Source organism: Apus apus, chromosome 17 (genome assembly GCF_020740795.1).
Source record: "Apus apus isolate bApuApu2 chromosome 17, bApuApu2.pri.cur, whole genome shotgun sequence".
Taxonomy (NCBI): domain Eukaryota; kingdom Metazoa; phylum Chordata; class Aves; order Apodiformes; family Apodidae; genus Apus; species Apus apus.
Window position 1 is genome coordinate 4080324 of NC_067298.1, and position 24772 is coordinate 4105095.

General features: G+C 44.9%; 1 protein-coding gene across 1 annotated transcript in view; it reads left to right on the plus strand.

Moving 5' to 3' along the window:
* Positions 1-24772, plus strand: part of LOC127391619 (uncharacterized) — a 95746-nt gene that overhangs the window by 468 nt on the left and 70506 nt on the right. The gene's annotated exons all lie outside the window — the stretch shown is intronic.

A 24772-nucleotide genomic window follows, 5' to 3' on the forward strand; every position in this document is an offset into this window, starting at 1 on the left:
GGAGAGAGGAGGTACTGGAGCACAGATCCCCTGTAGCCTGTGGTGAGGGGAAGCTGTTCCCTGCAGACCATGGAGGACCAGAGTGGAGCAGATGTGGGTGGGCTGCCATGGAGGACCCCTGGGCAGGTGGCTGTGCCCGGAGCAGCCACGGCTCTGAGGGCAGCCTGTTCCTGAGGGACTCGTGTTAGAGGGGCTGGTGAACTCCGGGACTCCCTTCAGTGGGAAAGGACCCCGCGTTGGAGCAGGGGGAGAGTGTGAGAAGTTCACCCCCCCCTGAAGAGGAAGGAGCAGCAGAGACAAGGTGTGAGGAACTGACCATAACCCCCATTTCCCGCCTCCTGCACGGCAGAAATGGGGAGCAGAGGAGTTTGGGCCTAGGGAGAAGGAGGGAGTGTGGGAAGGCGTTTTTAAGATCTGGTTTTGTTTCTTTGTCCTGCTCTGATTTACTTGGCGACAAATTAAATTTATTTTTTTCTTTTCCCCAAGTTCAGTCTGTTTTGCCCTTGTCCATAATTGGCGAGTGATCCCTCCCTGTCCTTGTCTTGGGAGATTTTTGTTCTATTTTCTCCTCCCCATCCCACTGCAGGAGGAGAAGTGAGTGAACAGCTGCTTGGTTCTGTGTTGCTGGCTGGGCCGAAGCCACAGCAGATAGAGATGCTGGTTTCCCACTTCTAGGCAAATTTTGGTGCTATAAATGTCCATGATAAATATTTCACGGTGCTGGGCACTTCTTGTTGTTCTGTGCTTAAAGGGACGCTGAGGATATTCAGGACTTGCAAAAATTGAGGGTATTCAGGACTTGCACAAATTGATTGCCTAAAGTTGGTTGTCTAGAGTGGAAGTACAACAGATGAGGCTCCTGTTCTAGCAGGGATCTCCTTGGCTGCACATGTAGGACTTGTGGCTGGGAGTCATCTACAAAGACCCTCAAGAAGTAAAAGGTGAATAACATCAGGGAAATGTTATTTGGACATGTAAGTCAGGTATATATTCTGTAAGTTAGAGACTAAGAGAGGAAAAGGGGCTGCAGCCTTTAAAATGGGCTGAAGTCCCAGATGTACAGAGGAGATGCATAACTTTCTGTGCCCATCAGCCAGGAAGACGCAGAAGAACTGCGGTGTACTGCATCTTTTCTGAGAAGTACTAGTCAGTTACTCTAGTCTTGGAGGTTTTTGGGTGAAACTCTGTGGAAGTGAGTTGCCAAATTCTGTGCCTCCTTCCTGCTCTAGCTGAAGTCCTGGTGTGCCTATGCCTTGCATAGGTACCTGCTGCTAGTGGTCTGAAATGCAGAATTTCAAAATTTCCCCCATATACATGAGATTTTTTGATATATTGTCTCCTTTCTGACCTTGTTGTCTTAAAGCTTCCAAGGATCAGCCCAGTAACAGCCACAGAAGCATGAAAATACCTTAGTGGTGTGTGCTGAAGGGGCAGATGAAGCCTTCAGAGGAAATTAATTTTTTATTTTTAGAAATATGTGGTGATCAAAATTAAATTATGAAGCCCTTGCCAATAAAAAAACTGAACAATATTGGGTTGATGCTTCTTTCAATTACCTGCAGCATGTTCAGAGATGCGAATGTAAACAGCAATTCAAAGCTGCCTACTGCATAGAGGCTTTAATTAACTCTAATGATAATTGCAGAGCATGTGTTGCCATTTTCCTTTGCCTGTCTTGAAAAGCCCAGCCTAAATGTAGCTGTTCTGAGAGCACAAACAACCTTATTCTGTTAATGTTCTTATATAGACCTATCTTCATTAATGTTGGAAGTTTTCTTGGCTTTAAGTAGGAAATAGCTGTAGTGAACAAACATAATTTTACCAACCAACAACATAAGTGACCTTAGCTTTCCTGAAATGTTTCCTCCTTCCTTCTCCTTTTCTGACTCCATATGAATTAAAAGTATTGAAGACTTGGGGTAGAAATGGAGTCCCAACTCTTTGGGGTTCCTGTTTATGTCCCTTGTGGTGGGGAAGTTTTCTCACAAGTCACCTGCTCAGAATTATTGCTTCTAAAACCACGAGCATTTTATTTTTATTTCAAGAAGTTGGAAACTAATTTAGTGGAAAAAAACCTCGGTGTTCATTTTGCTTTGTGTGTTTTCTTTTTTTTCACTGAACATGTTTGATGGACTTTCAGAATGCTCCCATTTTTTTATAACGATTTCTCAATGCTGTGATCAATGCTTACCAACAATATGAAGCATAAAAAAAGTGGATGGAAAGCTGGATTTTTTTACTTTTGTCTGAAGATGTTGAAAAAGAACTAGTGCTGTGAAGACACAAAAGAACCTCCCTTACACAGGCTGTTGTCAATTCCATGCCTGTACACACAAATATTTTGAAAACTAAGCTAATGGCCTTATTTCAAAGGTCAAAACAACACAGCCAAAATGTTCCTGGTTTTCTGCTTCCTGATGTAAGAAAACATATCAGTCAGGCAAATTGTTTTAAAGATAAAAAGAAATCTTAGCAAATCTTAGCTGCAAGGGATCAAATGGAATTGTCAACCCTACGCTGTACTTATTGCCTGGAAAGGATGAAAAAGAAACAAAGAGAAAATAATCTTGAAAGAACGTGTCAGAGCTTCTGTATTTGGTAGAAACTTTCTTATCCTGAAGAGACTATGAGGTGCTTTAATAAATCTTTTTACATCTTTTCTATGCCCTGCTCTTAGGTGGAATAAGCTTGATGCAAGCTGAGGAGAGGGTTGCTTGTTTAATTTGTACCTCCCTTATTAGTTTAGCCTTCTTCCTTCAGCCCTAGGGCTCTTACAGAGGTGACTTCTAGTTCAACTGGCAGTGTCCACCACTTGATCTGATATCCTTTTGGGACTTCCTGATGGGTCATTACTAATAATTTGAGTGTGAGATGAGGGAGAACCAATAAAGAAAACTCTGACGCCATTTCTGTGCTACTACAGTGATAGTGATTTCTGTAATTTAGAGTTCAAAAGGAGGCAAGGACCCTTTGGATATAAACTGCAGTTGTTGGGTACCATTATAAATATATTTTCTTGGTGTCTGTTTCACGCTGAGGCTCCCTGGAGCATTCAAGCTGATAAAAGGTTGGTGAGTCCTGTTTTGCATCAAATCCAATCAGGCACTGACCTTACAATAAAAGGGCTGGAAATGATTCTGAAAGCATTATGCCATCCCATGATATATACTTGCTCAGTATGAATGTGTCCATTTGGGTGGAAACCCCCCACAGTTAAAGCCATGTTTTTTCCTCAATTATCAATTCTCCAGCAGTGCTTATTTTCCTAGAATTCTGGGGAACTGTTCTTGGCTCTCACCATGACATAAAACTGTATCTAATCATGAAGAAGAGGGTCAAATCTGGAAGATAAAACCAGCTTTTAGGTTCTGCTACTAATGCTGACAGAGAACAGTAGCATGCTTCAAAGTACCACAGCAAGGTGAGCATTTCCCAAGGTTATAATATATGTGGGAACTCTGCAATTATTCCTAACTATTGTATGGTACTCAGAAGTGCAGGTTTGCAAATGCCTGTGCTACTGCTGTGCTGCAGCTATTTTTTCTCTCTCTGGTTCTGCCAGGAAAAGAACATTCATTAAAGCTTCAGCTCTCCAGCAATCCACCACTCTGGTCTGAAAAGTTGTGGTTTATTCTCTTTTTCTTCTTTGTCCATCTCCCAGAATTTATTCATTTATAAGGCTGTTGATTTTGTACCTTGGAATAGTTCAGAATCCAGTAACAACATGAAGATTGTAGGTTCCCACAGAATTGTCTTGCAGGAAAAAATCCCTGTTCGCATGTCCCATTAAAGCTTAGAGGTAAAATGTTCTCACTTCAGTACTTTTTGCACTGTAGAATGACTGTAAAATGCTCTGGTGGGGAGTTGGACTTGATGATCTTTGGAGGTCCCTTCCAACCCCTAACATGCTGTGATTCTGTGACTGGATGAAACTTATGTGCATCAGTGGAGCCTACGTGCCTCAATGGAGCTGTTACAATAACTGGTTTTGTCATGCTGAACCTGGGAAATTATACTGGATGTTGGAGCTGTCTTTTGGATCATGTTGTAATAGACAGGATGGGACTTTTGGGGGTTTGCACATAGAAACTAGGGATCTGTGCTTTTCCTGGTTTGCAAGGTCAAAGTGCTGGTCTTAACTATGTCCAAATTATATGATGAAGTTTAGTGGCAAATAAAAAAAGGAAAAAAAAAAACCCCAACAAACCACAAACCCAAACTGTTGTATTTGTAGTGTAAAGCAGCTGATTCCCTTGTACCTTTCCGGGCAATAGTCTCAGCATCTGTGTGTTTATCAGAATGGGATTTTGCAATGTACCAGGGGCAGAGACTGCAGCTTTAGAGCACTGTGGACACTGATCTGTTTAGCAGTTTTATCAGCTTTTGCAAACCAGTAGGTTCAGGGCTGATCACTTTTGGGACTGGGTAACCCTAGGGGACTGCAGAAACATGTCTAGGTCTAGTGCTACCCTGATCACCAGGGCTATGAACAGCCCTCAGTCTAACTTCAGATCTTGATCTTGGCTCTCTACCCCAGCACACAGGAGCAGGCAGGAGGCTGAGCACCATCAGACTAGAAAACCCCAATTTGCACCCCAGTCATCTGCTCTCTTTTACCACGGAGAGCTGTGATCCAGTCAGGAATTGAGCCCATTTTTCTTACTTTCTATCCAGATCCACAGGTGTTTGTGTTACTAATGTTTCCTTCTTGAGGTCTTATTGATTCTGCCATCACTTTTTATTTCATTTTCAATTTTTTAAACCTTCCAGGTTGGAGAGTTTCTGCCTCTTGGAGAGTTTCAGTACTATTATTGCAGTCTATACCTCAGTCTCTTCTGGCATTTTCCTTCTCTGTGAGCAGAGGAGCTGTTTGCAATCTTGATTTTATTTCTATGCCTTCATCTCCCTCCCCACGTCTGTGCATCCACAGCCCCAAGTGTGTGCTTGAGTATCTGTGGTGTCTATCAATATGCAGGAGCCTCACATGGAGGCAGTGTCTTTGCCATGCTGGGTTGGTAGGCTTTGGACTTGGAGGCATAATGGTGGTGGCAAGAGGACCGTCTCTGCTAGCCTTGTTTTCTGGCTGGGCTTGTGCAACCACTGCTCTCAAATGATCCTCATATTGTCTTGGCTCTACCTCTCAATGACAGCAGCAATCCTATTCTGGAAGGGGATTCAGGCAGAATATATATTTCATTTCCTGTTGCTCAGCTTTTTTTCCTGGTGCTGTAAGTCCTCTTTGGTTTATGAGAATCCGTGTCTTGTGATCTGTGGTGTGTCCTACTCGGTGTCCCTCTTTGCCCTAGTAGCAGGAAAGCTAGATGGGTAGCAGCACAATGAATGTTCCAGAACAACATCCTGTGTTTGTGCTACAGAAGGATACAGTCTGAGAAGAATGAAGGGTAACAGACTGGATGAGACTTGATTGAAATGCCTTTATTGGTAGCTGTTGATGAGCATAGAGAAGGATGTTGTCAGATCTCTAGATAAACTCTCATGAATTAGGCTGCCATGACAGAACTTGTCACTTCTTGGGCTAATTGTGAAGTATGGAGGCAGTCAAAGCTAGAGGTGACAATTTCATTAAGATGTATGTGGAAAGAGGAACCTGCAGTGAGCAGAGGGTCAGTGCTGGAATATGGGTTGTGCTGCTGCACTGCCCCTGCTGAGCCATCCTTGTTCACAGCTCTGCTGTACAGCAGTTCCCAGCTTGTCCTTGCTCACAGGTCTTGAAGGGTGTCAGTCTGATGCTTCTGTCAGAGCTCAGCAACCAGGTTAACCAAACCATCATATTACTCAGACTGGCTGTTGCTTGGGCTGGTCTAAGCTGCTGGTTATGCTGCACAGTGGGTTCCCAAGTGTGAGCTATTGTTTGCAGCCACAGTAAGAGCCTTCTGAGAAGTCTCCCATCGCTGCTCTGCAAGAAGGTTGTGTGATGCTAATTGCTCTGACTTAAGGGCAAAGCAAACTTTAATTTATAAATTCATTATTACACTGTAGCTCTGGCCTTTATGGGCTTCTCAGGGGTAATTGTAGTGCTGAAACCCCTTCTGATCAGGAGCAAAATTCTTTCTAAGATTTAATAGCAACCAGTTTTCAAGAAATGGGGATCATTGTCAAAACCAGTGCAGCAAAAACCCTGCACATATTGGTAAGTGGAAAACTCCCCCTTTACTAATCTCTTGGCACAGCAATAACAGATGCAACTATGGGTCCAGAGAAAAACAGATCAGACACACACCTGGAAATAGGAAATAATGTTCTTTTTGGTAGAAGCTTTCTAGCCCTGTTATGAACACAGACCCATCTCCCTGTAGATAATCTACCTGCAGGTGTTCCACATGTGCAAGGTACATCCATCTTTGTAGTTTTCTGGTTGGAGCTTGGACCACTGAAACGTTTTGGTATTGGAACATATGGAGACCTCAAAAACTTGATGAATGCATTGGAACAACTGAGCAGCCTGGGTTGCCAGTGCGAAGTGCAGCTGCACAGTTAAGCTGCCACAGATGTCCAGCCAAGTTTTTGGGGGTTTTAAATAGGATGCAGTTAAGCTACCTGGGCTACACCCACACAGAAATAACAATAGCGAAGAATTTCTGGTTCAGAGAAGGGAATACAGAGTTTTGTTCTCCTTTAAATATTTCAGCTGCACTTACTGGTAAGATATAACAATATTTAAGTACTCCTGCTGTTGTGCACAGTTCCACAGCTGATTTGAGGGGTTTAAGGAACAAGGAGGACATAAATCCTCCTGAAATTTTTTGTCTGACATAGTTTCTGAAAGCACTGCACTTCTCAATGAAAAGCACTTTCATACCCTTTAAACTAGTGTTCATTTTATTATTGTATTGTGTGAAAGTCACATCTAGAGTCCATAATTAGGATTTAAGATCCCATTAGTCAAGCTAATTTAATGACAATGAGACATCTGATAATGATGAGATAGTGGAAAGGAAGCATTTCTTATTAAATAGCTCATTTATATTTTCCAAATGGTCAACAAACACTAATGAACAAGTCCTGTCTGGGCCTTCTTCGAAGAAAATAGCTACAGTAAAGTGCTGGGTGTTACTAGTTGGCCAGTGCTTTCTGGGAGCACCAGAACTAACAGGCTGCCACTACAGCTGCTGTTATACATGGTACCCACCACCTTAAACTTCTGGTGTGGTACTTGTGGAGAGGCTTTACATGAAAGTCTTTAGCATTACAAGCAGAAAATGCAGGAAGCCCATCCTGGTTAACAGCTGTTATGCCCTGGTGACAGACTTCTCCATATTGGAGAAGATTTCAGAATGATTTTATTTTTCTCCCTTGGGAATATTCTTAAAAGATATGACTGGAGATGAGGGAGGAGAGTTTATTTTCTCAGGGAGCTTCTGCTTTTCGCTGCTGTTGTTACACCTTTGTGAATTGCTGCATCTTCTCCCACCCACCAGACCTGAGCTGCTGTCTGAGCATCACTTCATCACAGCTGCAGGGTGAGCAGCAGCCCTGGCAAGACCAGGTCAGTGCTGTCCTAAGAGATAAGGACAGCCCCAGGCAAAGTGCTAGAAATCAAAGGCTGAGAAATTGTGCTCTTCTTGTCCCCGCAATAAATAAGCAATCCAGAAAAACGGCAATTGCACTGTTGTCCCAAGGGTCTGGGGGACATGAACCCCAAGCTGCAGATCAAATCTAGTATTTCTTGGTAAGGGGAAAATTGAGAACTGGCTTCAGTGTTTGTCTCTTGGAGGAATTTAGAGCCACTCAGGATCTTTGGAAATGCACATTTAGAACTTCACTGAGCTCCAAGAGCTCCACTTAGAACTTCACTGAGCTCCAGTTTGGGCATATTTTGGTTAGAAAACAAATTGCAAATGGTGCAAGCTCCCTTTTATAGTGGTGGTGATGTCCTGTAGTAGTTTGGCCTCTTTTGAAACACAGTTAGGGCCAGCTTGAATCTAGTTTCATCCCTGTCTTACTTTGAACCATGCAGATCAGCCCTTTCAGCTTTAAACTGAGAATCCAGCTTGCGCTGCAACAAATAGATTGGTTACCTGGGGAAATGCTGGAAATTCCAAATTTTTTCACAGCCATTAATAAGTATGCCTTTCCAAACAGGCAGAAGCAAATTTCCTTTCCTTCTCTAATGAATTCCTGGAGGGAAGTGTGGATTCTGCATGTAAATGTGCTTTCCTCAGATTACCCTTTTTTAAGTGTTTTTTTCTCTGTTCAGCAGCATAAATGCTTCTACCTCCCATGTCTGAACTCTTCTCTAGCAAGGCTCTCTGTGTGAAATTACCAGCCAAGCACAGGATGCCCCCAGGAATTTAACAACTGAGCAAACAGCCCAGTTAAAAGCAGTTGGCAAGTGTCTGAGCAGAGAGATCAACCCTGTGCCCTGCTTATCTGAGGATCCCAACTATAACAAGTCTTGCTGTCAGCTTTCTTTGCAAGAATGGACATAACTTCTCCCACCAAGGAGCTGAACCTGTGTCCAGCTTTATTCAGCCCCATCTCATTCTCATCTTGCAGGCATCCGTGGGGTGTGAGGAGGGGACAAACCTCATCAGGACTTTGAGTATATCCTTGTCCCTTATGGGAGGCAGCACTGGCTGGTGAGTGAGCTGGCTAAGGAGGATTAGGAGGAGTATCTTGTGTGGTGACTGGAGCCATTTCTGATGTTCTTTCTCAGATCCAGAAATCATTTGCTATGCACTTAAGGGATAACTTCCCTCAAAGTAGGTAGCAGTTGTATCTCTAGATAAAGGTAAAAAATTAAGTCTCCCCAGTGTGGGAGAGGAAGGGGCACAAGCTCTCCACTGTCATTCTGAGAAGAATTTAAGAGCACCATAAGTCTGTGGTCAGGGCTCTTCTGTCTGTTGTGGGATTGACTTAGAGCAGTGATTCAGGAAGCAGCCACAGAGCAGAAATAACCTGGTGACATCTGAGCTACAAATTGGAACAAAACAGACACATAAAGAGAAAGGAAGAGCAAGGAAAGGAGTACAAAGCAGAAAGGTTAGAGAGCATCAGGTAGGTGGAATGTGGGAAACAAAGTCAAATGCTCAATATGTTTCTTGTCAGGCTCTGTCTCTGTATGGTTACCTTTGCTGAGCTTGCTCATAGAGAACTCACTGATAGGGTGAAAAGGAAGTTCCCTCTCCATTAGTTTCTCATGTAATTAAACAATTTGGAAGGATCCACATGAAATCCCCAAACCACTTTTTTATCCTCAGCCTCCTCTCCTCCTGGACTGGCAGCACCTCAGAAGGGCTTTGGGAGCTGGCTGGCTTTGCTGTGAGCTGTCTCTGATTCATATTTAATCAGAACTTGGACACGAGACACTGGGTCCGAGCCCAAACCACTAATACTCAGATGAAGATTATGGTTCAGAAGATTGTACTTAATCTTAATCAGAGCTTGGGTACAGGTGGTTATAGTTTTGCCCATCTCCAGACTTAATTATCTTTTATTAGTTGTCTTTGGTCTCAATGCCCTATACCCAACTTACTCCACAGGAATTGAAATACAGTTTAGCTTGGCTTGAGTTCTCCTCCTGAAATGTTCTGGTTCATGCAAGTGACTCCCATTTTCCTTTTCCCACATTGCTTTTCAGCTCTGATGCCCTGATTGATGCCCATGCTGCTGTGTCTGTGTCAGCCCAGGAATGGCACATGTTGGCTAAAACTGCTCTGCCCCTGGCCTGACTGCAGCAGGGAGTGTCTCTTGGCCCAGAGAAGCTCTGGGTCTGCACAGGCCCCTCCAGCAGCATTACCTTCTGCACTGCTGGGTTGTGGCTTGGCTGTTTCTGTAGGGGTAGCTCTTTAACTCTGTGTCCACACAGGGTGGCTACAAACTAATAGGCTGAAATAAAGATCTCTGGCTGTGTCCTACTTTTGGATCCTTGTGTGTTACAGGAAAGAAAGGGAGCTTTTATTCCCTGAGGGAAACCTAATCACTAATTTTAGATGTGATTCATTTTCCAGTGTGGTAAATACTCTGTGGGATTTATACTGTAATCACAGAGCTGAGAAGATACCTGGGATCTGCTCCAATCTCACATTTTATTTTTTATATGATCTCCACGTTGTCTGGGAATAGCTCCAGGAGGTATTTTGAGAGACAGACGCTGCAGCAGCCAGTGCCCAGGGCCATGGAGTGCTGTGCCCAACCAAAGGGCTGGCAGGGACAGACTGCTGCTTGCCTGGCACCCCCAGCCTGTCTCACATCACGGTTGGTTAGAGAGAAGGTTTCATTTGAGCTTGTGGTGAGGTAATTCTCTACTGCCTGGAGTTTTGGTTATGTCATGAGTTACGAGTTCATCCCCTACTCCACAAAGCACCACCAAAGTGTTTTTCATCCTTTTCTTCATTTGGCAAGTCTTCCACTGGAATGTCTCTGAGTACATGCTGCTTCCTGAGCTGGTTGGATTCCTTGGACCTTGGTGGTGTTGCATCAGGGCACAGAATAGTAACTGTGTTCACAGTAACCAAAATAAAAGTGACACAAACTGTTAATCAAAGAGAAGTCAACTGGGGTCAGAGAAGTGTTTGCAGCCATTTTGTCTAAGCAAGATAGGAGGTTTAAATCCTGCTGCTAAGCAAGATTAAATGCCCCTGTGGCCTCTTCCACCACAGGAATTCTGACATTCCTCTGTGAAGACACTGAATGTTTTTCTCTTACCTTAACCTTGTGAAGTGTGGCAGCCAAAGTCATAGTCTGGAAAGTGCTTGATTCATTTTACCCAGGGTCCAAACACACGTGGCAGCCTGGCCATGTAGTTTCAGCCCCTGAAACTTCTGCTTTGTATCTAGTCAAGGAAGGGAGAGAAACTTTTCCAGAGGATTCTTCAATAACCCTAAGATTATCCTATTATAAAATTATTATCCTGGTCAGCCTTGGTTTTCTTGAGGTGAGTCCCAGTGACTCTGGTCCAGAGCTATGTGCTGAAGTGTAGATCTTGGATCTGGGCAGGATGAACCCAGACCTACCTGTGGTGCTCAGCAGCCCCTGCACAGCTTGTAGAAGGAGACCAGAACTGAGGTGTGTTAGTCAGAGGAGAAGCCTAAGATATTTTAGCTAGTCTAGGGTCTAGGACTGAAGCTTCTTCCTGGAATGTCATGTCCCTTAAGGCAGAAATTCAAGAGGAAAACACTTAAAGAGATGAAAAAGTATATATGGGTTTTTCAAATGTGATATATCATTGTCATGTGCAGTCAGAAATGTGCACTTGTTGTGCACATCCACCTGAGTGAAGATGAATGCTGTGTAGGCTCTCTGGCATGGCAAGCTGGGTTTTGAAAGGGGCAGGTATGTCTGCTTGAGATTGAGCCTTGGTGGCAAACTACCAACAGCATCTGTGCAGGGGTATGGACCTGTGCTGGGTGTCAGAGTGTTTGGTTGTGGGCAAAACTGACAGTAGAATTAAGGGCTTTCCTGACCAGACAGAGAAACATCAAAGCAATGGAGCTGTTAGGAAATGCTACTAGTTTTTACAAGGAGGTGAGGGGAAAAGATGGCAATGGGAAACAAATGCCAGAAAAAACCCCAAACCCAAATACCAGAATCAAATCCTGACTCAGCTGTAGGGCTCATGGGAGTATAATTCTCTGAAATACATCTACGCATGTTTGTTTAGACAAGCTCTACTGAGCAATGGCTGCAGAGGCTTTGGTTGTGCTCCATCAGTGCTGGGGGAGACTGATTTTCCCATCCCCCTTTTTTAAGGGTAACAAGGAATGAGGAGGCTGGGTGGAATGCAGGAAGCCCCACCAAGGGATGCCAAGCCAGAATGGCATAGGAAAAACACCAAAAGCAATAATGAAACTTCCCAAGCCTCAGTCTTCTGGAGTCACAGTGATAGAACACAGCTTTGGGCTGCAGGTATGTGGGTCCCAAAACTGTCACATTTCTTTCTTGAGGGGTATATTGCAAAGTGGTGCTTTGGTGGTACAAGTTCATTGGGTGTGTCTTTTTATCTCTCTCCAGTGCTACTAAAGCATCACACATCAGCACATGTTCTTGAGCAGAGTCCATTCAAATCTCTCTCTCCCCTCCTTCAGCATTTCCCTTGGCACTTCTGCTACTGATCACAGCTATATCTTGTTTGACCAAGCTGTTCCTTGTCTGCTTTCTTTAACTCCCTTCTCTTAGCCAAGTCATAAATCTGGATTTGTAGCTGATATTGTTCCCAGGGAAGCAGAAAGGGAAAGTGCAGACAGAGGGTTTATGACTTCCCTGAGGGATGCGGTTGAGAGGAGGAACTGGCCTATCAAGTGGAATAGATGCAAAATAGTAGTCTGAAAAGAATAGACAAGTGAACTGATTTGGAAGGAAATCACCCCTGGTGTAAGTGCTGTCTTCATGGGAAGCCTTTTAACCTCTGCATTTCTCTCCTCTGAGATCTTAGGCTGTTCTGGGGATTTGAGTCATGTCAGCTGTTTCATCATTTGTATTGCTGGTTTTATTTTCTCACATCTTTCTCTTTGGCCAAGTCGTTTATAAGACTGAACTACAAGGGATTCCCCAGGGACTGTCCTCACCTGGGAACTAAGTGGCTGTTCAGGAAGGTCAGAAATTCCACAGAGCCACTGTAATGGCTTGTTAAAAACAAAACCAGTGTGAATTTCTCACGTACCAGCAGCGTTTGGCTTGTTTGGGTCAGGGATACTACTGAGCTCCTGTTTGCTGTGGTGTTGGTGGGAAGCAGCTGTAGGGGTCAGTATCTTGATCAGTCACCTTAATCTCTTGCCCTGCCACAGTGTCTTTTGCCACCACAAGCAAGTGGCAGTGCTACCTTTCCCCACCTGGGCACACACCAGCTTCCTTTCTCCTCCTCTCCAATTATGAATTCTTTAGGGCAGCCCCTGTCACCATCTCGGTCTAATGCAGCCATGCCTGAACACAGTGACTCACAACTATTGTTATACAAATGGCCATTTGTATAATCGATGCTTTTGTGCATGTTACTGGACTCCTGTCATCTGTTTGGGGTAGATAAACTGTGGCTCAGTGAGGCTGTCCTAGCTCAGATCATATATTGAGTGTGCAGTGAAGCCACGATTAGCATGGACCACTTCTGTTGTGTGACCTGTGCAGCAACTCCTATATCTGCCACTGAAGTAAAAAAAACAGCTGGAGGAAGAGGATGATTCAGTCTGCTTTGTGAATCCTTCAAAATCTTTGTGCTTGATGGTATTTATTGAAGGGATCTTCTGACACTGCTTGCAGCTGTAGAAACGTTTATGCACTGCACAGGGACTGTGCTGTCAGGAGCAGAGTGGTCTGAGTCTAGGAACTGAAAGCTGGCAGCAACTGTAAATGCTGTTGAGCATTCAAGATCAATTTCCATTGATTGGAAACAGCTGCTAGTGTCCCAAAGGAGCAGAGAGAGGAGGCCAAGACCTCTCTTCTGGGGAGTGGGCTTTGAATCTTTACTCCCTGCACGTGGTAGGGATGTGCTATAGAAATCTATCCTGCAACTTGATGAAGAATAGAACAGATTTTATGTATAGACTAGACTTGCCACAGAGATAAATGAATGCATCTCCTTTAGCTCCAGTTGAGTGAGGTCTTTGTCCCTTTTTCCTTTAAATAAATGTGTGGCTCTGGGGTGGCTGCAGGGATTGCTTCCATTGCCCCTCCACAGCAGGTGACAGTCTCCTGCCTGGAAAAGCCCTGCAAGCCCTCTTTCCTTAAAACTCTAGAGTCTCAGGAGTTTTGGATATGGGAAACTGTTATGCTTCAGCAGCTGAGGAGCTGAAGGAGTCTCTGGGTATATGCAAAAAACAATCAATGCAAATTCAGAAATCTAAACTGGCAAACTCTTCCAGAGTTGCAGATCAGCCCCTTTACTGGAGGGCTGTTTATTAGCTATTGCATTTTGACAATTGTTGCCATCATATATTAAAGCCTCTGGTTAATTTCAGTTTCCCTCCCACAAATTAAGAACAGTTGGTGCATTAAGGTCTGATCTAGTGGCAAATAACAGCCATACCAAATTGACATGGAAAACGGGTGGATGTTAGGGAAAGCACTTGCATAGGCTTGGAGCCCCAGGGAGAGAGGAGATTCAGCAACCCTTTGTACCCTGCAGTGGGGACAAGCCCCAAGCCTGGCTGCAGCTGCTGCAAGCTACTGCCTGCTCATCTCACTTTAATTTCAAGGAGGAAAAGCTTTTTGGGCACAAACCAGTGGTTTCCAAACTCTGGACTGTAAGTGTTCTCTGACATGGCAGTAAGGGGGCTGCAGAGCTGTGTGGTGCTTACAGCACATGGAGATCACAGAATCATAGAATATGCTGAGTTGGAAGGAACCATCAGGATCATCCAGTCCAACTCCTGTCCCTGTGTAGGACACCCCAAGAATCACCCCATGTGCCTGAGAGCATCATCCAAATGCTTCCTGAACTCAGGCAGGCCTGGTGCTGTGACCACTGCCCTGGGGAGCTGGTTCCAGTGCTCAGCCACCCTGGGGGTGAAAAGCCTTTTCCTGATATCCAACCTAAACCTCCCCTGATTCAGCTTCCTGCCATTTTCCCAAGTCCTGTCATTGGTCACAGGAGCTGAGATCAGGACCTGCCCCATCTCTTCCCCTCATGAGGAAGTCACAGACTGCAATGAGGCCACCCCTCAGCCTCCTCTTCTGCAAGCACAACAATCCAAGTGACCTCAGCTGCTCCTCATAAGTCATCCCTTCCAGACCTCGTAGCTTTGGATGCTCTGATCTGTGACAAGTTCTGAGGGTAGCTCTCAGGTCAGAAATATTTGGGAATTGCTCTCCATGTTTCCTTAAGAGGTTTCCGTTGATGTAGCCACAGATATTGCAGTACTAGGGGTGAGCCTGGGACTTAATGCCCCATATCTAGTAGTTATCATGACTTAAAGTATGTTTGCAAACACATGGGAGCAGCTACTTTTACCCAAAAGTTTAGATGATATTTTGCTTTCTAGTAGTGACGTTTCTATATAATTTAGATAGTTCATAAAGTAATTTCTGGTTTGTAAATTGGAGCAAACTGTGCAGGAGCACAAATGCAAAACCTGAGGTCAGATCCTAATTGGTTAGTGCTGGTTGGTGCTGCAGACACAGAGCCTCCTCTTTGTGCAGTTTGGAACAGTACCAGTTCAAACTTTTCATAGCAAAGAGTGTTTTCTAGAATAGCTTTAAAAGGAATGTCAAAAGATCCTTAGCTGATATGCAAATAAAGCAATTATCTCTAATAGGAAAGACTTTTTTTTTTCCTACTGAAGAATCTAAACTTGTTTTGCTGCTTAGAAGAGTCATATTTCTAGAAACTCCATGTGCTACTTGGCAAGTGCTGACCAAACCTGATCATCTTGGCAGTTTGCTGCTTTGAGATTCTCTGTTTCATAAGATGGTGTTTGCAGAGCTGCTGTTGAAATCTCAGCTGAAAGAAGTAACAGTCTCATCATTCCACTGCCCAATAAAACATATCAATGAAAGGAAGAAAACAGCTGGCAGCCTGAGCAGAAATCTGCTTACAGCCAGGCTCCTGAGCCCATCCTTTCTGCTTCCTAAGGAGCTTATCAAAGTATGAGGGATTTTGAATGAGGTTAGCTGGAAACTGGGAACATGATCTTTGGGTCTGCCTAGTAAACCGTTTCATGGAGACTGTGTCCTGGCTGGTGGGGCCATCTGTGTGATGGCAGTGGCCATGCAAGCTGCAGTGAGTTTTATCTAGAGCTCTAGGTCTAGAGCACCAGCAGAGTCTGAATATCCAGCAGCCTCAGCTAAGCCTGGCCTTGACTGCTTCTGCTCCAACACAGGGGTCCTTTGAGAGCTCGTGGCAAAGGGGGATGGGACAGTGTCATGCTGCAGAAAGCTGGTGTGCATTTCTGAGAAGTTTGTCTCTGGACTTGTTTGTGGTTGTCCTGCTGTTTACAGCTGTGTGGTGTCTGCTGAGAGCTGGGGTGAGATTCACCTCATCTAATTCAGCCTTGTAAAGCCAGATTGGCACATAAACAGGACAGCTGGGGCACTCTGGAGCCAGTGAAGAGAGGCTGGCTCCTCTCTCTGGATATCCAACTCAGAGTTGGGTGACTTACCTTACCCCCTGGAGGACCAGTGCAGACTAGACGCTCATTTTGAGATGGCAGAAAAAATGCTAGCAGTGATACCTTATAAATGCAGCCATTGCCTCAGAGCTGGGTGTATTGTAGCTAATGCTCCTGAAAGACCACCAGACATCAACACTGAGCCCCTGGTGTCCCCAGTAAATACTCTAGTGACCAAGTGATGTACAGCGATTAACATCTTTTTAGTCTTCATTTCTTTACAGACCAGGCAAAGTCTTGAGCATTTGGGTTAATTTTTGGACTGGGTGCTGGAACAAGCACAGAGAGCATCAGTGCCAGGCTCTCATCCAAGGGCTTCCCCTGCACACAGCAGTGTTCCTGTCAAAGCAGTCTGGAGCCCAGTGAGAACTCTGAACTCTCTGCCTTGTGATTTACTCCTGGTTCCTTCTGCAGGTTCTGCCACCCTGTAATGAAGATTAAAGTCCCACATTGCTTGGTGCACATGTTCGTGGTGATGGAGAACCTTTTGTGGAGGTGTGTAGGTCTGTGTTGAGGAAGATTTCACCACCATTTACAGTAATCCAAAACCTGGTGTCAGCTGAGGAAGGATACTATTGGTAAAGAAATTCTCTAGGCACCCTCTGCTTATGTTACTCTTGCTAGCTGTATCCTGCTGCTCTGTGGCTGCTCCAAGTCAGCATCTGTGGAAATCCTGACTGTGTTCTAGTTGCCTGCTGCTGCTGTGTGGCTCTTTATCTCCCCACCATTGTTTCTGAAGTTAAAGAACTCTGGTTAGTCCCTGAGTCTGCCCTCAATTGCCATGGTGTCAAGGATTTTTCTAGAGTTTGTAAAATTGCCCATTCATATAAATGTATCTGAATTGTTTCCATGGGAATGGAGCATTCAGGTTGCTCCACACTGGGAAATACGATTTGCATTTCTGAATAAATATGCAATCTTGCTACTTCCAAGAGCCTGGCCTGGAAAAGGAGTGACTGCTGGCTAAGAAGCAGTGTGTGAGGGGCAAGTTCAAGGCTTGTGTCTGTGGAGCCAGCAGAAGGGCCAATGTTTGGGCAAGAAGAAACTCAGATCTGAGCTTGGTCTGAGCCCGTGCGTGTGTAACGTGCTTGGAGCAGGACTCCTAACAATTTGAGAAGATTTGGACTTTTCATTTTCTGACCATGAGCTTCAGCAATGTGTCACAGGTCATCTTGTCCTGCAGCGTTGACTAGTGTGAGGGTCTGAGGTGAAGGTTTTTCAATTATTTGGCAGTTCATAAAATCAGCCTGTGACTCAAGAGAGAGCACACTTCTGCAGCAGGCCTGGAGATGGAGGAAAAAAGGGCATGATGTCTTTTTGGCACATAAGGAGGCAGGTCAGCAGCTTCCCTTGAAGCTGGAGCCCATGTTGGGAACAGGGGCAATTTAAAAAGTAAAACCAGAAAGCTTAAAACATAAAGCTTAGGCTTTGTTGGAGGGAAAAGCATAGCAGTGAATCCTTCAGGGAAGTCTTGTTTTTTTCTTGAGGGTGGTGTCTATAGGAGGTTACAGGAGCAGTTAAATTCAGGTGTCTTCATCCACACACCAACCAGGCAGCCTGGCTGGCTGGCTCCTGGTCCTCTTTGTAGCCAGCTGCGTCCATGACCTGGTACAGCTCCTTGGGTAACCTTGTCATAAAGATAAGCTGAGAGGTGAATTTGTCAGCTCATTTTTGCTTGCAACTGTTTAGCCATAACCTTAATGAATCACATAGCAGCCAGTAAGAGTGGAATTAAGCTTGGGCTTGGTTAGTTTGTTTGGCGTTTTTGTGTTTGTTTGGTGTGGTCTTTTGTTTGTTTGTTTTTGTAGAGTTTGTTTGTTTGTTGTGTGGTGTGTTTTTTTTTATTAAGCTGAGTGTCAGTACCTCCAGCAACTTAGCTCAGTGAAGACTGGCAACAAGGAGCTGTGCCTATGTGGAGCTCTGCAGCAAGAAGTTTAATATATGGTTTAGCTGTGCTGTTTAGAATCCCCTTGGGCTTAGTGGAATAAAAAAGATAGTTGAAAATAGAAATGAAAAGGCAGCTGTAAATGTACAGGACTAACTCTATTCCTGCCTTATCTCTAAGGTCTTTGTGGAGACTCACCAGGGATTAGCTTTCCCTTTCTAGCTTATTTCTGTGCTCTCAGAGGATAGGCCTGAGAAAGGGGTTGTCAAATTGACTAGAATTCTTACACCTTTTCACTGTCACTTCAGGTGGTTTTATCTTACTAGGAGATGACTCACTCCTACAGTTACAAGTTTCAGCAGCTCCTGGGCACCCTGCTCTGTTTCAGGGACAACTGTCACCCCTGTGTGGCAGGGCTGCAGCTGCCTTGGTAAAATGCCTTGAGATTATTGGTCACCAAGCACAGGTGTCTTATAGTAATTTTTAGGATGCTGTCTTCCTCATATCATTAACTATGTCCTTGGCCACCTTCTTTGACTGTCTTCTCCTTTTTAATCTTGCTGTTTTTCTCTCTCAACACCAAATGTTTTTTATACCATAGCTGTCTCAGCCTCTCTGCTTGTCCTGCCAGTGCCTCTGAGCCTGCGTGGAACCTGTGGTGCTTGATGATGTCTGAGATATGTCAGCAATCCCTGCTCCCAGTTCTCAGACATGGTTTTCTGGCTTTACTGATTTCGGGGAATGTTAAACTCAAGAGATCAGGAGTAGAAACAGAGCTGAGGAGTAAAGCACACGATAGTACATTTGTTTCTCTAGCACCCATGTTGAAACAGGAGAACTGGTTGCAAACTGTAACTGTTTGCTGCTTTTAATGAAATCTCCAGTTTTCCAAGGGGATACTTATTTGAGCAGGAGAGACGTGTAGAGGAGTGTATCTTTGTACATTCAAGCAGCAGAGGCCAGCAGAGGGATCCCCTGGTCTACTGCTTTCCTCCTTTGGGTTAGTCTTGCTTTGTTGAGCAATTCCAGGTATGACAGAAATTAAAATGCAAAGTGATGGGACAGCATCTGTTGTCTGCTGCTGCATCCAGGCTCTTGGAAGCAGTCTGTGGATGATGGTCCCTGTCTGCCCCAGCCACCCCCTCCTTGGTGCTTAGTGTGTGTGTGCCTGCTGACTTTCACTAGCAGGTCAGGCTGGGATTCATTTACCAGGATGAGGGAAAGGCTCTCACAGAGTGTCTGCATCCTTGACCCTGTTAGAGCTGGTGTGGTGCCCACATGCCATGGATGCTGTGCAAAGGAGAGTGAGGATCACATCAGGAAAATAGTTGTATTTTCCATCTCTTCTCAACACCAAAGAATCACAGTAACCTGAGCCCTTCCAAGTGACAGCACAGTCCTCTCATGTGCATGTGGGCTAGGCACCAAGTTCCTGCTCTGGAGCTGTGTTAAGGGCTGGAAATAGCAGGTGAGGGCACAAACTGTTCCCTCAGCTCTTTGTCTGCGCTGCAGTTTTTGCCAAGGTCAGCGCTGCGGTGCCAGCCCGGTGCCCGTTCTCTCAGCTGCTGTCGTGGCTGATGGCCTGGGGGGTGAAGCAGCACTGAGGCTCCCATCCTAGCAGGGCTGACTCACCAGTGCTATTTGAAGCTGGATCCTGCTGTTTTCCTTTGAGTTGTCTTTCAGTCTAGAAGTTTGTCGTGGTCCTTTCCCCTTGCTTGTGGCTAAAGAATGAGGAAGCGTGCTGTGCGCTGCTGGGGCTTTGCTGGCACACGTGGCATGTGCTCTGCCTGTGTCCCATGTGTCACATTCAGGGGTTTGCTCTCTTGTTGTGTGCTATCCCAGATGCGCTGGGGATTTGTGCTCACAGGGGCAAGGGGTTTGCTTTGGTGTGAGGGAGTGCCTGGAGAACCAGCTGAACATTCCTTCTAGGTGATGTTTAACTCCTGGTGTGAGGAGGTTTCCGCTGTGCTCCTCAGGCCCATGTCCCTCTGAGTCCTGACATCACCTCACTTCTCTGCTTACCTTGCCCTAGGAGCTGGCTGTCAGCTCAGAGGTGCTGAATTTTTAATCCCAGGATGCTGTTTCCCACAAATTTTAATAACTTTCTCATCTTTTTTTTTTTTTTTTTAATCTGTTTTCTCCTGATGTCCCTTGTCCCCATGAGGAGGGGATGAGCCAATGCTGCTGAAGCCAGCTTCTGCTCAACACAGCCTTGCATTTGCCCTCTTGGCCTTTCAGATGGAACAACTCTGAACACTTACACCCATTTCAGGACAACCATCTTGGAGAGAGTTTAGTAAAATGGCTTCACAAATCATGATCACTGTTAACCAAATGCTGTGTTTTTGCAGCATCGTGGCTGTTTCAGGAACAGAACACAAACCCATGAAATATCTCTTGAAAAGCCACCATCACACAGTCTGTCTCTCCCTGACATCCTGAAGACCACGGGCCGCTTAGCATTTGATGCATTTTGGCACTCTGACTAGTTTGTGGCCATGTTTTGGTGTGTTACTTAAGAGGCATTTTGGCAATGTGACTAGTTTGGGGCTGTTCTTCTGTGTGTGATTTGAACTTGTGTGAAAATAAATACATATGATCTTTTGAGTGAAAATACATGTGACTTACTGAGTGAACACACATGTGATCTATTACCAGCAAAGCCCAACAACAGACCAACAGCACAATCTGTTATCTCCTAGAACTAGAAAACAGCTTCCATCTCTCTAAAGGCTTATCTCCCATCTATTATCTTTAGTTCTTACATCTAATAGTAATTAAATATATCTTTGAGAGCATCTTTTCTCTTAAAACTGGAGGGTTTTAAGGCCTGGAGGATAGTTTAATATGTAAAGCAAGAGCTGCACAGTTCTTAGACCACTAGGTCTGTGATACTAAGAAGAGATAATATTTAAACATTAGGGCATGTTTTCAGGTTTCACTGTAACAGAGGCACATAATTCCAGGAGCAAAGGATTATCTAGCCATCTAAAAATCTTTTTTTACCTTATATAGATGAATTTACAAAATAATCTTGTATGACCAACTGAAGTGTTTGTAACTACACACAGTAAATTTGACCTGAGTCTTTGCAGCTGCTTCTTCAGATTTTGGAAAAGCTGAAGTTTTACTGTTTCATTTTTTTTTTTCTGTCACTATGCAGAGGCTTTGAGTCACTTCATCAATGACTGTTGCAGCAATCAGCTCTTAGTACCATGAAAAAAAAAAGCCACAGTGGAAATTCTTAGTTGTTTTTAAAACTGCAGGCCAAAGTTTCAGAGGCAAATGCTTTTGTGCTTGCTGAATGAGAAGGCAGGTGGGTCAGAGGGGATGCAGGCCCATGAGGGATGCTTCATGCAGGCCAGGGCATGGGCCTGTTGCTGTATTTTGGGGGAATTTGACCTATTTTGCTGTGCTCTGATGGTGAAGTTCTTCCCTCACTATAGGAATGTTTCTGTTGAGCAGTGCAGAGCCGCTGCTGGGTGAATAAATCAGAGCAATCAGCCAGGGCAGAACTTTTCAACTTTCAATCACATTTATTTATTTATTTTCTTTGTAATTCAGACTACTGCTGACCTAATTCATCTAGAGGATGAACTTAGCTGATCTGGACAGACAGGGAATAATTTGACATTAGAAACTGCAGGGAATGATGTGGTTGTGAAATAGTAAACACTTTGACCACTTGATACTGCTTCCCTTCCCAGCAAGGTGTGTCCTGTGCTAGCTGTCCTCACCAGCCCTCTGGCATCAGCTCCAACGCGTGGCTTGGTACCCAGAGCGTTGGAACTGGGATTCAAGGCTTTGGATTGTGTTCCAGCTTTTCCACTGTCCTGTTGAGTGAATCTGGAAAAGTCGCTCTGCTTTTCTGTGCTGGTGCCGCTGCCTGCTGTGAGTTCGTTTGATGGGTGGAAAACACAACAGCAAAGGTTTGCTCTGCAGGTGTGGGCAGAGACCTCAGCAGTGAGGTGGTGCTTGGGTGCTCTGGTCGTGGACAGTGTCAGGAGCTCTCATCTGAGCAAATAGTTATGGTGGTTTTATTGTTCTTTATGCCACTGCTGGTGTTTTCAGGTGTTTGGATTTGTTTGCTTCCCCTGGTAGACTGGAACGTGGCAAAGCATGGCCTGGTTTTGGAGCAGGAGGAAGGCTCTGAGGAATGAGCATCATGTGAAAGATGACAAAGAACACCTGTGGTGTAGGACAAGAAGCCCAGTCCCCTGACAGCTGAGGCAGCCTCATCCTTTCTGATTATTTTCTGCATTTCCCTCATTGTAGCTTTCACTATGCTCTGTATGATCAACAACGTTAGTATCAGAGTACTTTTAACTCCTCAATTGCTTTTTAATAAAATGACCTTTTGTAAGACATAGAAGAAGACAACATGACTCGAGGGGCTGCTGGACCTTTTCATACTCCAGACAGACTCCTCAGACCATGGAAGCATCAGCAAGCCCCAGCAATGAGTGTAGCAAGCCAGGGGCATGGCACAGTCCCCTTTGCTTTCTGGACCAGTATCAAGCTTTGCCCTTGTTTTTGCTGGGGTGTTGGCCTGGCTGCTGCATGCAGTGTTCTCTTTGAAAAGAAACACGTTCTTTTGAAGAAATTAGAAGACACGATTACTGAAATATTTCTTTTTTTTTTTTCATGCAGTTCAAAAAGGGTTGAGATAAAATCCCCTGCAGCTGGCAGTGTGCTGTTTGCTAAGTATGCTGCTTGGTTTTTGATCTCTGATTCTAGTGCTTTTACTGACTGTATCAGTTTGCTCTGGGGGTTTCTCTACATGACTTTCAGCCAGTATTGATACTGCCTCTGATTTTGTACTTGATCTGAGGGCACCGTGTGTTTTCTTGCTGAGTGCAGATCTCTGCTCTTGGCAATTCCTCTTACCTCCTGCCATCACTCAGGAGTCTGTGCTGGATGTGGGAGTAGCTTCACTGCTGCATCCACTTAAAGAAAGGTGATTAGTGCATGTCCTGCAGGTCACAAATATTTCTCCTCAAAGCTTGCAGTGGGTAGCATACGCGTTATAGACAGACAAAACTTTTACAGGCTGGCAGGAGGTTGGTTCCAGCCCCAGCAGCAGACCCTGCTGCACCCTGAGTGCTGACCTCCAGCAGCACTCTCCTCCTGCTTCCCATTGACCTGCTCTGAGATGCTGCTCAGCAAACTCAGCTCTTCTGCCTCAACTCATTAGCTATTCCAAAATGGGAGAAGATGCTCACAGGAAAACAAGATTTTGGTTAATAAGATTAAAGCATAAACATATGCTTTAATCTTGAAGCTTTCACTGTAATTCTGGAAACAAACAACATACAGGTACAAGCAGTCCTAGGTAATAGTTTCTTCTAGTTGTTTTGGTATGTCTTCTCCAATTTAGGGCCTTGCTGAGCTGCACTGTGGGCTGGAGGGGGTTTCCATGCTATTTACCCTTGGAGTAGTGGTGGGAGTCAAGGCATTTTTCTTTGGTGAAATGTCTTGAGTAAAGGAGGATGGAGATTCCTCTTTCCTGCCACTATTGTCTTTTAAATGGCTGTGGCTGAGATGGCTTAATATGTATTCCTTGGCTTTTATTAAAATAAAAGGCCAATTTTGCACCATGAAAAACTAATTCTGACTGCCTTCTGTGAAGGTTGTGGAATGCAATGAGTTAATTGCCAACACTGGAAGGAGCCCAGGACACCTCCTGATACCTTGTTAACACAGTTTACAAGGTGCTTTGGATAGTCTGTAAGGGCAAACATACCCATCCCAGGGCTTACCCAGGATCTTGTTTGCTACTGAAATCAGGCAAGAGTTGGCATAAAGCCCAGGTTGGCATGTGATGAAGTTTCCTTCTGTTGGAGACAGGAGGGCTGAGAAGTGGCTGCTCTGGCTGTGCCAGGGGAGGTGAGGAGGGGAACACCAGCCAGAGGTGACCCAGGAAGCCTAGTTGGTCCTTCTGGAGCCTGGTTAGCCTGCTTTGAGCAGATGGATCAGAGAGAGCATTTGCTGGCCTGGGGAAACAAGAGTTGGGATAGTGAAAAGCAGGAATAGGATGCTCATCCCCACTGGGCTTGGGGACAGGACTGTCTGAGCTGTGTACAGAACCAGGACTTCTTCCTGGAAGTGTGATACCAGATGAAGTTATTTTTGCAGCTGGAACAGTGTACAAAGGGTCACAGGACAATGTCTACCCTGGCTAAGCCAGTCTTGATCTAATGATAGCAGTTACTGGGCTCCTCCTGAAATCATCATCATCACAGAGAAATTCCTCACCCCAGGCTAACCTTAGCAGACCTTTACTTGCAAGGACAAGCAAAACTTAAGTGCCAGGTGAAACCTCTCACCTTGCTACAATACCTACTGTACCCTTATGGAGTTACCCAAAAGACTGCTATGATATCTAGCTGTCCTGGAGGAGCAGGGGCTGGGACAGAAGGTCTGGCCTCCGTGGCTTAGAAAGGTGCTACCTGCAGAGTGAGAGCAGCTGTCTGTCTGGAGCCATCATCCAGCAAGGTGAGAGATGGGAGTCCCAAGCTGTGCTGGACTGGGATCCTGCTCATGTGGGCAGTGATGAGGAGTTACAACCACAGGTCCCATTGTGCTACTTCTCCATCAGGTGGTCCGTGGCACAGGGACATGGTGAGTACCAAGTAGGTGTGGTAAACTCCTGAGCCATCTGCATAAGGAATTTGAGTCCTTTTCCAGTTAGAAATGAGAACTAACAGGAGAGCTAAAATCTGACTTGTGCGTCTCTCATCCTTGTGTCAGAGGATTAAGAAAATAAGTGTGAGAAGATGCCTTGAGCTTTTATTTTAAGTGACTTTAATTGTTCTCTGGAGCTGAC